This window comes from Pteropus vampyrus, unplaced genomic scaffold (assembly GCF_000151845.1).
Source record: "Pteropus vampyrus isolate Shadow unplaced genomic scaffold, Pvam_2.0 Scaffold469, whole genome shotgun sequence".
Classification (NCBI taxonomy): Eukaryota; Metazoa; Chordata; class Mammalia; order Chiroptera; family Pteropodidae; genus Pteropus; species Pteropus vampyrus.
In genome coordinates this window covers 988,396-1,002,755 of record NW_011889250.1, presented here as the reverse complement: position 1 = coordinate 1,002,755, position 14,360 = coordinate 988,396, and the positions used below count along the sequence as shown (strand labels likewise).

General features: G+C 35.5%; 1 pseudogene; it reads right to left on the bottom strand.

Annotated features, from left to right (window-relative positions):
* Window positions 1-13,940: 13,940 nt before the first annotated feature.
* On the bottom strand, window positions 13,941-14,059 carry LOC111732548 (annotated as a pseudogene).
* Window positions 14,060-14,360: the final 301 nt, after the last annotated feature.

Sequence of the window (14,360 nt, the reverse complement as noted above, 5' to 3'; positions counted from 1 at the left end):
CCATAATGACCTCTAGTTAATTTGGTCATCTGCAAAGAATCAGTTTCCAAATAAAGTCAATTCACAAGTACTGGATTCACAAGCAGGATTTCAACATCTTTTTGTGGAAGACACAATTCAACCCACTACAATTTATTGACTTCATGTTTAATTTTGTCATATATTATAAAGCCCTTGTTATGTTCTACTTACTATATCCATTCATTTTGTCAATAAGAATCCATTTTTCTTTTCTTACCTTTCGTTTCTTTATAAAGTTCTCATCAATGACTTTGTTCAAAAGACATTAATACTTTTTCATCTGCTAGATAATCTGCTTTCTTAATGTATAAGTTTCTTGATTCTTTTTATGACATTTCATTTTCATAAATCTTTAATTTCTCCACATCAGATGCTGCCTCTTGTCCTTGATGTTTTGTTTTGTTTTTCATCTCACTAACTCTCAGCCATTATTTAAGCTTGGTAATGATCTAAACACAGAAAAAGCACTATAAAAGGAGGAAAGTGTCAAGACTTTGTATCAAGGAGAGGGACCCCATCAGAATTGTTCAGCGCCTTCCTTCCTAATACATACTAAAGTTCTGTTGGTTAAATGGGAAGCATTTTAAAGTCACTAGAAGATTAATGTACAAACACATAAGACATTCAGTACTCTGATATCTCTCCAGGGAAAGTGTGACCATCACTTCTTTGCTCTCCATCCCTAAGTCATCCCACATCCATTTCTACTATGGGAAGCTGGCCTTTTTGAAGTGTCACCTGGGCTCTCATGATCTCTAAGTACCATGCGTCTTCAGCCAGTGGGAAGTGCTGTTAGAAGCAGGGGGGGCAGGAACAGAAAGAGACCAGGTACTTCCTGTCCATCCTTGTATGGATGCAGCACTGGCAATTGCTGGATTCTTCTATGGCCATGGTTATGGCGTGGCAAGGCTTCAAACACAGCAACTCTGGTTGAGCCCATAAACACATTCCCTCTCCTAGACCTTCAGAACTGGAGGTAGAGTCGTCTTTTTGCAGTTGCTAATCCCCAGGTCCCCAGGTGCCCATCTCCCTCGGCTGTCCTGTTAACACTGCCCTCACGCCATGAGAAGTTCTTTTGTTAAAGGCTCTTTTGTAATCATTTTCTGTGTGCCATCTGTTTCCAGACAAGTGCGATATTGCTTAAGTTTTGAATTTTAATCAACATTTAAGCAACAATCCTCCTCCTTATTCTATGAACCTGAGAAAGTCAACAAATAACAGTCCCTTAAGAAACACAGGTCTTTTTTCCAGATCATGGGCCATTGTACACTTTTTTAGAACTTTTAAGTTAAATAATGAATTTTTCTGAACAAAGAGGGAATCAGGTGAAGCATTGGCTCAACATTTTATTAAATCCCCCAATTCAATTATATTTGTGATAATATTTCATTTTCAGAACAATTTTACTTCATGAATTAATAAATGCCTCTATGATACACTTGTTTGAATTAATAATGCAATTTCCTTTAAGTCTGTAAGAAAACGAAATTACTATTCTTTGAAAACTTATCCAACACCAGCATTAGTTACATCCCTGGTCAGCGGGTGGTGGTGGTAGTGGTTCAACAAAGACGTGCATTTTACAAAATTGCACATTATGTATAAACATACAAAGTAAGTGAGACTGTTCAATGTGTCATTACTCTAATGTTATTTATCATTGATGCATTCAGATGATTCTGGTTAATTCAGTTCTATATAATTAGCAGCCTCAAAGAAACCTCTAAAAAGCATAATCTTATACTAATTATTCAAAAGAGTTTCCAAATGATGAATGCAACATTGGTTATTTTGATGGCTCTGATATGTTACTATAGACCTCGTGGTCTATTTTGGATCCTGTTTATTTAAAGAAAATTGAAAATATTTATGTTTGGATATTTAGAGAAAATGTTGTAGTATGAAATGAAGATGGCAGTGGGGGTTCACTGTGGTGCTCAATCAGTGGTAACCGCTGCTATAGCTGGCACTACTGCTCTACCCACCACTGAGGCCATCCAGCCCAATGCACACTACCGGAGTGGGGTGAGGGGGGCTCCCTTACTGATCCTAGTTCATTATTGTACACACTTCTCAAGTCTGCAGCCTTCATGGATCTCTGGTGATTCCCTTCCTCAGGGTCTTCTACTTCTCAATCAGCCTTTGAATGTCTTTTGAAGACCTTGAAGAGGCATCGGAGGGGAGTGTATGGAGAATGTGACATAGAATGAACTCACAGCCACCTCCTGGCCATGCTGGCTGAGCTATCTACTTAGTGACTCCCGGATGCTTGCCTAAGGGCAGTGAGGGTCTCAGTCCCCACAGAAAAGAGAATAAGAATGATATAATAAGTTGCTCACACACCCAAATGTGTTCAACAAAACAGACCTGTTCTTAATTCTGAGATTATGTCCATCTTAGAATTTGCAGTAAAATTCACTTTCATTTAAGAAATCAAAGTCATATAGTTTACCATTTTACATTTTATGGGATTATTTTTATGTTTTTATTTGGCCAAAATATTTTCATGTTTTCATTTGGCCAAAAAGAAAACACTACAGAGAGAATGAAATTGAACACTTATTCTGTCAGTGGAAACTTTTTCTGTATCTTTCCTGCTTTCTCACTTTAGAATTTTAATTCCATAATTTCTCCACTTTATCCTCTCTGCAATGAACTTTGCCTTATGACTACAAAAGTAAGACTTATTTTTTTCTGGAAAAAAATTGTCTTACCATCAATTCTAGTAAAATAATTAGTAAAATTTTTTTTATACTTTCTGCATTTTAAATATGTGTCAGCATTTTTACTTACAAAAAGCAGATAGTAAATGAAAATCTATTCTTTGAAGCTTTACGACTATGTATTAGAAGTACCAGAAGCCACTTTTTTATGAGTCTCTTTCTCGAACATACAGGGCAATGGCACAGCCATAGGATAACAATGACCATGGGGACAGATCACTGTTGACACAGGGACTTAGCTTCTTTCCAAACTGTTTGACATATTCCACAAAAGGTGAGAATTTCTCTAAATAAATTTCAGTACTTTTAAAATTACAATTTATTAGAAAAGTAAATGACTTTCATATATACCAAAAAGGAACAAGTGGAATTAAATTTAATTTTGAAATTAAAACTCAATGTTATTTACATTAACGTCGCCCACGCACAATTCCTAGATTTAAATATAAAAAAATATGTAAAAGATCTATATAAAATAAGAGGAAATCTATAAAAATGCTGATGAATGAAATAAAGAATTAAATAAACAGAGAGATATGCCATGTTTATGGATATGAAGAGAATGTTGTCTAGATGTCACTTTAACTTAGCTTGATCTATAGATTCAACACAACACGAATCAAAATTTTAAGTTATTTTGTGGATATGAACAAAACATTTTTAACATGTATATAGAGGAACAAACGACACAGAATAGTCGACACTACACTGAAGGAGAGCAAAGTTGGAGGAGTGAACCTACCTGACTTCAAGACTTACTATAAAGCTGCAGGAATCGAGACAGTGTGTATGGGTAAATAATGGACAAACAGATCAATGGAGCAGAAGAGTATACTGAAATAGACAAACAAAAGTATGGTCAACTGACCTTTGACAAAGGAGTAAAGGTAATACAATGTACAAAGATAATCTTTTCAATAAATGGAGCTAGAACAACTGGATATAATATGTAAAAAAATGATTCTGGATACAGAACTTAACTTTTTACAAAAATCAGCTTAAAATGAATCACAGACCTAAATAGAAAATGGAAAACTATAAAACTATAAAAACTACATGACTTAGGAGAAAATCTAAATGACCTTGCATATTGCAATGATTTTAGATACAAAGCCAAAGGCACAATATATGATAAAAGAAATAATCAATAAACTGGATCTTATTAGAAGTAAAAACTTGTGCTCTGTAAAACAAAGGGTCAAGTGAATGAGATGACAAGCCATAAACCATTAGAAAATATTTGCAAAAAAACACATCTGATGAAGGATTTTTATTCAGAATATACAAAGAACTCTTAAAACTCAACAGTAAGAAAACGAGCAATCAGATTAAAAAATAGGCAGAATATCTGAACAGACCCTGCACAGAAGAAGTTAAAAATAAGGTGAAAAATAAGCTTATGATAAGATTCTCACCATTATATGTTATTAGAGGATAGCAAATTAAAACAAAAAAGAGATACTACTACACATTTATTAGAATGACCAAAATTCTCATCACTGACAACACCAAATGCTGATGAGGATGTGGACCATCAGGAATTCGCATTCTTGACTGGTGGGACTGAACATAGTACAGTCACTTTGAAAGAGAGTTTTGCAGTTTCTTGCTGAAGTAAATATACACTTGACACAAAATCCACCAGTCTCAATTCTTAGGATTGACTTAACAGAGTTGAAAATGTGTATCCACACAAAAACCTGCACATGGATGTTTATAGCAGCTTTATTCATAATTGCCCAAACTTGGAGCACCCGAGATGCCCTTCCGTAGGTAAATGGATAAACAGACTATGGTACATCCAGACAGTGGGATGTTATTTAGTACTAAAAAGAAAACAGCTACCAAGACATGAAAAGTTATGGAGGACCCTTAAATGCATATTACTACATGAAGGAAGCCAATTTTAAAAAGGTCACATACTGTACGATTCGAATGGCATGAATTCTGGAAAAAGTAAAACTATGAAGATAGTAAAGAGGTCAGTGGTTGCTAGGGCTTGGGGGGAAAGAGGGATAAATATGAGGAGTACAGAGGATTCTTAAGACAATGAATCTATTCTGCATGATTCTATAATGATGGACACATGTCATTATACGCTTGACCAAATTCAAAGAATTTACAACAGCAAACGATGTGACGATGTAGGTTCAGTAATCGTAACAAACATACCAACCAGTCTGGTGAAGGATGTTAATAGTGGGAGAGGTTATGTGTGTTTGGGGGGGGTGGGGGCAGTGTGGGGGATGGGAGGAAGGTGTGGAGGGGATGGTTAGGGGATATATGGGTAACTTCTCAATTTTGCTGTGAATGTTAAACTGCTCGAAATATAAAGACAGTAGTTATTTTTTAATTACAATTTATTCCTAAGAAGATACTAGAAACTTTAATCTTCATTAAAAATTTGAGGCTATCAGAAGCAACACAAGGATACCCACTTCCACCACTCCTCTACAACATTGTACTGGAAGTCTTAGCCACAGCAATCAGACAAGAAAGATAAATAAAAGGCATCCGAATTGGAAAAGAAGAAGTAAAACTCTTGTTATTTGCTGATGACATGATATTTTATAGAGAGAAACATAATTCACCAAAAAACTGTTAGAAATGATCAATGAATTCAGTAAAGTAGCAGGTTACAAAATAAATATTCAGAAGTCAGTGATATTTTTATACACTAATGATAAATATTTAGAAAGAGAAATTAAGAAAACAGTCCCATTTACAATCGAATTAAAACCAGTAAAATACCTGGGAATCAATTAACCAAGAATATAAAAGACCTGTTTTCAGAAAATTATGTTATTGAAAACAGAAATTGAAGAAGATACAAATAAATAGAAGCATATATTGTATTCATGGGTAGGAAGAATCAACATCATTAAAATGGCCATACTACCCAAAGAAATCTCTAGATTCAATGTAATCCATATCAAAATACCAACAGCAATTTTCAGAGAGCGAAAACAAATAATCCTAAAATTTATATGGAGCCATAAAAATCCCTAAATAGCCACAGCAATCTTGAGAAAGAAGAACAAAGTTGGAGGTATCATATCTGATATCAAACTATACTACAAGCCTACAATAATCAAAACAGCATGGTACTGGCATAAAAAGAGATACATTGCTCAATGGAACAGAATAGAGAGCCAAGAAAGAAATCCACAGGTATACGCTCGCTTAATATATGACAAAAGAAATAAGAATATACAATGGGGTAAAGACAGTCTCTTCAATAAATGGTGTTGGGAAAATTGGACAGATACATGCAAAAAAAAGAAGCTGGACCACCTTTTTACACTGTATACAAGAATAGACTCAAAATGAATTAAAGACTTAAATGTAAGACCCAAACCATAAAACTGCTAGTAGAAAACATAGGCAGTAATCTCTCTGATATTACTAACAGGAATTTTTTTTTAAGATATAGTTCCTTGAACAAGGGAAACAAAAGAAAAAAAATTAACAAATGGGTCTACATCAAATTAAAAAGTTTGTGTATAGCAAAGGATACCATCAACAAACTAAAAAAAGACAATCTAATGTTTGGGAGAAAATATTCGCTTATGATACATCTGATAAGAGACTAATATCCAAAACATAAAAAAAAAAAACTTACACAACTCAAAAACAAAAGGAAAAACAACCCAATTAAAAAATGGGCAGAGGACCTGAACAGATACTTCTTCAAGGAGAAAACACAGATGGTTAATAGACATATGAAAAGATGCTTAAGGTCACTGATCATCAAAGAAATGCAAATTAAAACCATAATGAGATCTCACCTCACACCTATCAGAATGGCTAGCATCAATAAATGAAAAAACAAGCGTTGGTGAGGATGCGGAGAAAAGGGAACCTCATACATTGTTGGTGGGATTGCACATTGGTACAGCTGCTATGGAAAACAGTCTGGTGGTTTCTCATAAATTAAAAATGGATATACCTTTTGACCCAGCAATTGTACTTCTGGGTATTTATCCAAAGAAAACCAAAACAATAATTCGTACAGATCTATGCACTCCAATATTCATGGCAGTACAATTTACAATAGCCAAGATATGGAAGCAACCTAAATGCCCATCAACAGACAATTGGATAAAGAAATTATGGTTCATATATACAATAGAGTATTCCTCAGCCATTACATCAAATGAAATCCTGCCATTTACAATGACATGGACTTGAAATTATTACACTGAGGGAAATAAGTCAGACGGAGAAAGATAAATACCATATGATTTCACTTATAGAGTAATCTATGAAACAAAAAAGCAAACTAATCAAAAACAGATACAAATAAAGTGGACAATTTGGTGAGAGACAGAGGAGAGGGGGTTGGGAGGCTAGGAGAAGTTTTAAGAAGTACAAATTAGTAGTTCATAATTGGTCATGCGGATGGGGGACAAAGCAGAGGGAATGCAATTAGCATTAATATGATGGCTAAGAGGAGGGCCAGGGGAGGGAGGGAGCAATTGGAGTGATCGTTTTATGAACTGTATAGATGTCTAATTAATGTATTGTATATTTGAAACTAATTGGAATAAATAAATTAAAAAAAAAATACACACAGAAAACTCTATCCTGGCACTAGGGCATGAAAATAACTTTTTCTGAGTTTCTTCAAATAAAGATTGATCATTTTCATCTCGTTATTGGGGGTAAAAACATTTTACATTCATTAAAATGTAAATTTATTCTGGTCTAATTCATGTTACCAAAAAAAGAAAAAACAAACAAAAAAACAAAATAAAACCATAGACGGTCCTTTCATATAATTTTAACTTAAACTTTATTCCGTTTACTATATATAGTTAGTATCTGTTGTCCGCCATAGAAATTTTCAAGCCTTTCTTAAACAGTAACGCTGAAATTCTTGTATTTTTTCCTTGAGAAAATAACAAAAGACAAGTGATCAAACTCTGTTTTGTTTCACCAAACTTCCAACTTTTTAGCCACAGAAACTTTTTGTAAAACAGTATTCTTTATTATCCACTTTTAGAGATATTTCTCTATAATACACAGCACAGCATTGATGAATGTGGCTGGCCCTCTAGGTGGTCCTAAAATGGAAGATTTGCAGCAGAGTAGAGATTGAATGAAAATATTACAACGTCTATTTTTTCAGTAGAGCTGTTTTCAAATTATGTTAGACCTGAATAAGCATATTCAACCCTCTTTCTGCTTTCATAAAATGATTATACTTGTAAGTCATTTGTGGATAAGACATCTATCACTCAGAGAAGGATGTCATTAAAGAATATTAGCACTATAAGGGCATTATTGCCAAATCTCCCTGCTCAGGTCACTCTCCTTTCAGGACTTCCTTATCCTGTGAGATGGTCTTCAATTTTGTGATTCTATGAGATGACTTGAATTTCTGAGGAACGACTATACCAGCTGCCATCGTTTCATCCTTAGGTCTCTGTGAGCTCTGGTCAGGTCTCTGACAGCCTTGGTTGGCTGAAGCTAAGACCACTGTCACAGAAAACAAAATTCGTATGCTTTGCTTTTCAAGTAGGATGATATTAATACCAGTTATTTGCTTCTACCTCAAGATTGTAAAAGAAGGCAATGGTAAACATGATTATAGAATATATGAACTGCATACTGTGAAACAGAGCTACTTAATAAAATCAACACCCCACAATTGTAGAGGATGATGTGTGTCCATCTGGACAACAAGGGACAAGAGTGGAAAAGAGTACCTGTCTTTAGATAAGCAGCTCTCGGTGGGGCCCTAAGCCTGACAAAGAGACACTTGGCCTGGGGAGAAGGATGGCCATAGCCACATAAGGCCTGGGAGGCCACAAAAAAATTACGAAGGAGAAATACTATTAGCCAGATCCAGATTCATCCCTACCTCCAGTCATTGATGTTTTGTTGAAAATTCTTCTAAAGAAATATATATTTTTGTTCTTAAATTAAAAAATAGTTCTGGATGCCTTCCCTGCTAGGTAGTAGGGAATTTGTTTCCCAAACATCTCTGTTGGATAAGCTTTCATTACAAAATTACTCAGAAAAGTGTTCATCCTCCTCCTGCCTCCCCAGGATCAATGTCCCCTAAAATGTCTGACCCACAATATCAAGGAACTCACTAGTAGGGAAACAGGTGCTAGAATGTAATCTTGTTACCTGGGTAACTAAACTTGATTGTTTTTCTTTTTCAAAGGATAACACAGTCAAGCACAGCAGTGATAGCAGCCAACGGGAACATGCTGTTTCTCTGTGGTCTCCTGTGAAACCTGGTCACTTCTCAGCATTAAAGAGTCTCTATAAGACACACTGATGGTGAGCCAGCCTCCAATCTGGGGACTCTTGTCTTCCTGGTCATTTCTCTGAAGCATCTAGAAGGCATCTCTCTACACAGAATCAGTTTCCACTTATCAGAGGTGTAGGAGTATAAAACACACTTGTCAGATGGCTCATCATTTCAATGATTTGGCTTTTAATTCTCAATTTGTTTCTGTTTCTAAGCTTTAGAGCTTTTCACCAATCTATAAGAAACATCTCAAAAGGGGCAGGTGACCAAGGAATCTAAATACTTCCACTTAATATGACCTTAAGTCTGTTTTTCCTCCTTGAGGAGCTCGATCTGTTCTTTACTATCTCAAAATAGAGATTTTAACACAAAAATAATACACAAGTGATTCTCTCAAATCTTGTCCTTTTCACAGCTAATTCTTAACATATATTTTGAGTTTTGTAAAGAATGTAGAAAAAGTGGCAAATAACTTTATAGGTAAATGTCAGTATTATATAAATAAATAATAATAGCCAAGCTTAAGTCCCTAAATTTACAAATTATATTAAATTTACAACCTTATATCTTAATTCTTTTACTTAGGAATGAGAAGTGCTCTTTTAATGAGCCTGTAAAAGTTGGTAACATAGTAAATCAAAAATGAAAAGAAAAATCTTATGAAAAGAAATGAAGAACTCTACAAGAACTATCTGATTCCATTGGAAAGAGCTATATAAGAATAATGGGTATATCAGAAGAGAAGGAGAAAGGTTCAGAAAACTTATTTGAATAAATAATTGACAAGATTTTCCAAACCGATGGAAATTATTGCACATTGATATCTAAGAAGTTAATAGAACACCGAATTATCTCAATCCAAGAAGTCCTTCTCCAAGGCCTTAATATTAAAGCTGTCAAAAATTAATGACAGAAAGAGATTTATCAAGGCATCCAGGGGAAAAAAGAGGGTATTTTATAAATTTCATTGGATTATCATTAGATATTTCAGCATAAACCCTACAACTAAGAGAAAGTAGAATTAAATATTAAAAATAATGAAAGAGAGAAATCACCAGCCAATAATAATATATCCAGCAAAGTTATCCTTTAGATATGAAGGAGAAATGAAGGCTTTTCCAGACAAAAGCTGTAGGAAGTTACCAGCAAAAGACCTACATTACTAGAAATGCTGAAAAGTGCTCTTCTATAAGAAATAAAAAGATAAAAGGATAGAAAACTGCAAGTAAGATAAATAACAGACAGACAGAAAATAGGAAATTGCAATCCTTGTTCAGAAGAGGATATTAAATTCTTATATATAACATAAAGGTTGAAGGAGGTAAAAAATAATAATTTCAAAAAAGAAGACGATAGTTACTGCATTTAAAAATAAACTCACAGCATAAAAGAGATAAATTGTGAGCATAAAGGGAAAATTTGTGACAACAAAAATATAAAAAGGGAACAGGGAGAGAACTAAACTTGCACAGGTCAATGGCGATAAGATGCAATCAGAAGAAAAAGAATTGTTGTACATATTAAACTGTTTTTGCACAAACCTAACGGCGATCTCAAAACAAATATCTAGAAATTAGACGAGCAGCAAAAGAAAAGAGATAAAACAAAGGAAAAATTATTGAATACCATCATACTAAAAAAGCACACAGAAACACAAGGGCAAAGAAACAATGGGGACACAGAGCTACCTGAAAACAAAAGATAAAAAGGCTATAGGAAATCCTCATATATCAAAAATCACCCAAAATGTAAATGGAGTTAACTCACCAATTAAAAGGCATAGAGTAGTAGGATGGATCAAAAAACAAAACTTGACTATTTGCTGCCTTTAGGAGACCCTTCTCAGTTGCAAAGACAGACATAGCCTCAAAGCGAAGGGGTGGAAGATGATACTCCAAGCAAATGACATACAGAGAAAAGTGCTGTAAATTTACTTATATCAGACAAAATCAATTTTAAGATAAAAAGGTAACAAGAGGCAAAGGTGGACACTTTAATGATAATGGGGACAATATATCAAGAAGACATACCATTTATCAATGTATATGCACCCAGCCTGGGAACACTGAAAGACATAAAGCAATTACTAAGAGAACTAAAAGGAGAGACGGCTGAGAGTACAATTATAGCAGAGTACTTAAATATCCTATTGACATTAATGGATTGATCATCTAAAAGGGAAAATTAGTTGAGGAATTATCAACCTTAAATGACACATTAGACCAAATGAACATAATCAATATTTACAGAGTTTTTCATCCCAGAACACCAGAAAGTAGATTCTTCTTTCGTGCACATGGAACATTCTCTTGGATACACCATATGTTGAGGCACTATCTAGTTTCGACAGATTTAAGAAGACTGAAATCATACCAAGCACATTCTCTGACCACAATCCTTTGAAACTAGAAATCAATTGCAAAAAGAAATATGGGAAAACCATAAATATGTGGACACTAAACAAAAAGCTTCTGAACGATGATTGGGCCAAATAATAAATATAAGACTTCAAAAAATATGCACAGAGACAAATGAATATAATAAAACATATCAAAAATTGAGGATGCAGCCAAAGAAGTGATAACAGGGAAGTTTATAGAATCACAGGTCTGCCTCAAAAAAACAAGAAAAATTGCAAGGAGAAAAATGGCGTAAATGACAAAGGCTCAGTTCATCCTTCTGGTGACCAAATCAATGTTGTGACAGAAACAAATAGCCAACAACAAAGAAAAATCACCTGGGATCTAGATGAACAAGCCATAAAATTAGGGAGAATCTAAGAAATCACCTTGCAACGGTAGAAGGTAGGATGGGGCGAGGACACGAGCCTGCCCAGCCCTAAGTGGCTAAGTGGGACAGAGGTTATGGCAGTGGCAGCTGCAGACACCGCTTAAAGGGGCCGTGTCTGTGAGAAGACTTCTCAGTGACAGACTGACTCGCTATGAGCACCAGTGCCTGTTCGGCTGCACAGGGAGCACCAGGTATTTATAGGAGGACACTGAGTTGTCAGACTGAGGGCATAAGTGAGACTCATTCTGTATAGAGGTGCCGGTGGTATCCATGTTCCTCTGCTGAGCCCTCCCGCATTCCAGTGAGCAGTCTCTGCAGAATCATAGCAGGAGGTGTCACCAAACTGGATAACAGAGAATGCTCTGCCCAGAAGATTCCCTGAAACTCCACCTCTCCCAACTCGCGGCCACACCCAAGCCACATCTAGGTATGTCCTCACTTACTCAAGTGCCTTTTGCTGAGCAGTGCCTAGACTCACGCTGGTGGCAGCTGGCCTTGGTTTATGGTGTGGCATTTAGAGGCAACTTTAAGCACTTGTTGATTGCTTGGTGAATCTGAACAGGTGGCACCGGAGTGGCACAGGTTTGGGCTAAACTTTGCCTGCAGCTCAACCTCGTTCAGGACTGTGCCACTGGACATCTTCTACACAAATCCACCCTAGTAAGACTGGGAGACTTAAGAGCTTTGCTAAGTACATAGAAACAGACACAAAAAGGCAGCCAGAATGGGAAGACAAAGAAGCAGGAACTATATGAGAGAACAGAACAGAGATCCAGAAATCATGAAGTCGAGCAATCTAACAGATGCAGAGTTCAAAAACCGGTTATGAAGATGCTCAATTAACTTCTAGGAGGTGTAGATGAATTCAGTAAGAACTTCAAAAAAGATAAAAAAAAAAAACATTAGAATGAAAATGGAAATTATAAAAGGGAATCACTCAGAAATGAACACATTATCTAAGATGAGAAGGATATTAAATGGAATAAACAAAGTGAATAAAGAAGAGGATCAAATGACCTACATAGAGGATGGGAAAGTCAAGGCCACTCAATCAGAATGGCAAGATAAAAGAAGTCAACACAATAATAATAATTTAAGGAGCCTATGGTACACTATTAAAGGTAAGAATATCCATGTCATAGGAATACTTGAAGAAGAACAATATGTTCAAGAGCTATTTGAAGAAATAATGATGGGAAACTTCCCTAACCTGATGAAGGAAATAGACATAAAACCCCAGGAAACTCAGAGTGTCCTCCAATCCAGGAAGCCATAGAGGCCCACACCAGGACACAACATAATTAAAATGCCAAATGTTAAATACAAAAAGAGAATCTTAAAAACAGCAAGAGAAAAGCAGTTACTCACCTACAAGAGAGCACCCATAAGACTGGCAGCTTATTTCTCAACAGAAAGTAAGTAAGACAGAAGAGCTTGGCACAAAATATTTAAAATGCTGAAAACCCAGGAGCTACAACCAAGAATACTTTATTCAGCAAAGCTCTCATTCAGAGTTGAAGGACAGATGAAGAGCTTCCCAGACAAAAATAAGCTCAAAGAATTTAAAATCAGAAAGCTACTATTACAGGAAATGTTGGAGGGAATTCTTTAAGAAGGAAAAACATGTATCAAAAACAAGAATAAAGAATGGTACTGACTACATTCCTTTCAACAAGTACCACAAATGGAAGAGAATTAAATGCTCGAAACCAAAGATAGGATGGTTTAATGGATAAGAAAACAATACCCGTACATATGCTGTTTACAAGAAACTCACTTCAGGTTAAAAGACACACAGAAACTAAGAAGGAGGGGATGGAAAAATATATTGCCTTGATGGACCTAGACAGTATTGTGCTGAATGAAATGGGTCAGATAGACAAAGACAAATATCGCATGATTTTACGTATATGTGGATTCTAAATAACAAAATCAGCAATAACAACAAAAGTGGAAATAAATTCATAGATACAGAGAGTATGTATGTATGTATGTATGTATGTATGTATGTATGTGTTTGTTTGTTTGTTTGTTTGTTTGTTTATTTATTTATTTATTTAGTGAGGCAACCCTCGGTTGACTTCACAGATTGCAAGGACCTTGTCAGCTTATGATCTCTTATATTTTACATTATTTTTTTATGCCTACGACCTCTGGTCTTCCTATGTGATCTCCCACCTAAGAACTAACCAGGCCCGACCCTGCTTAGCTTCCGAGAACAGATGGGATCGGGCTCATTCAGGGTGGCATGCCTGTAGACAATACAGAAAGTTTTAGAGGGATACTAGATGGGAGGAAGTTTGGGGCGACAAAAACAAAAAGGCAAAGTGATTAAGAGGTACTAATGAATAGTTGCAGAATAGACATGGAGTTGCAGAGAGTAGTATGGGGAAGATGGTTAATAATGTTGTCCTATGTAAGGGGGAAGAGGTATACTAGATTTAGTGGGGTGATCACTTTTGAGAGTTTGTGGATCTCTGATCACTATACTATATAACGGAAAAAGGTTTATTATCATATGCCAACTATAAATGGAAAAAAACCTCATTGAATTGTATAGT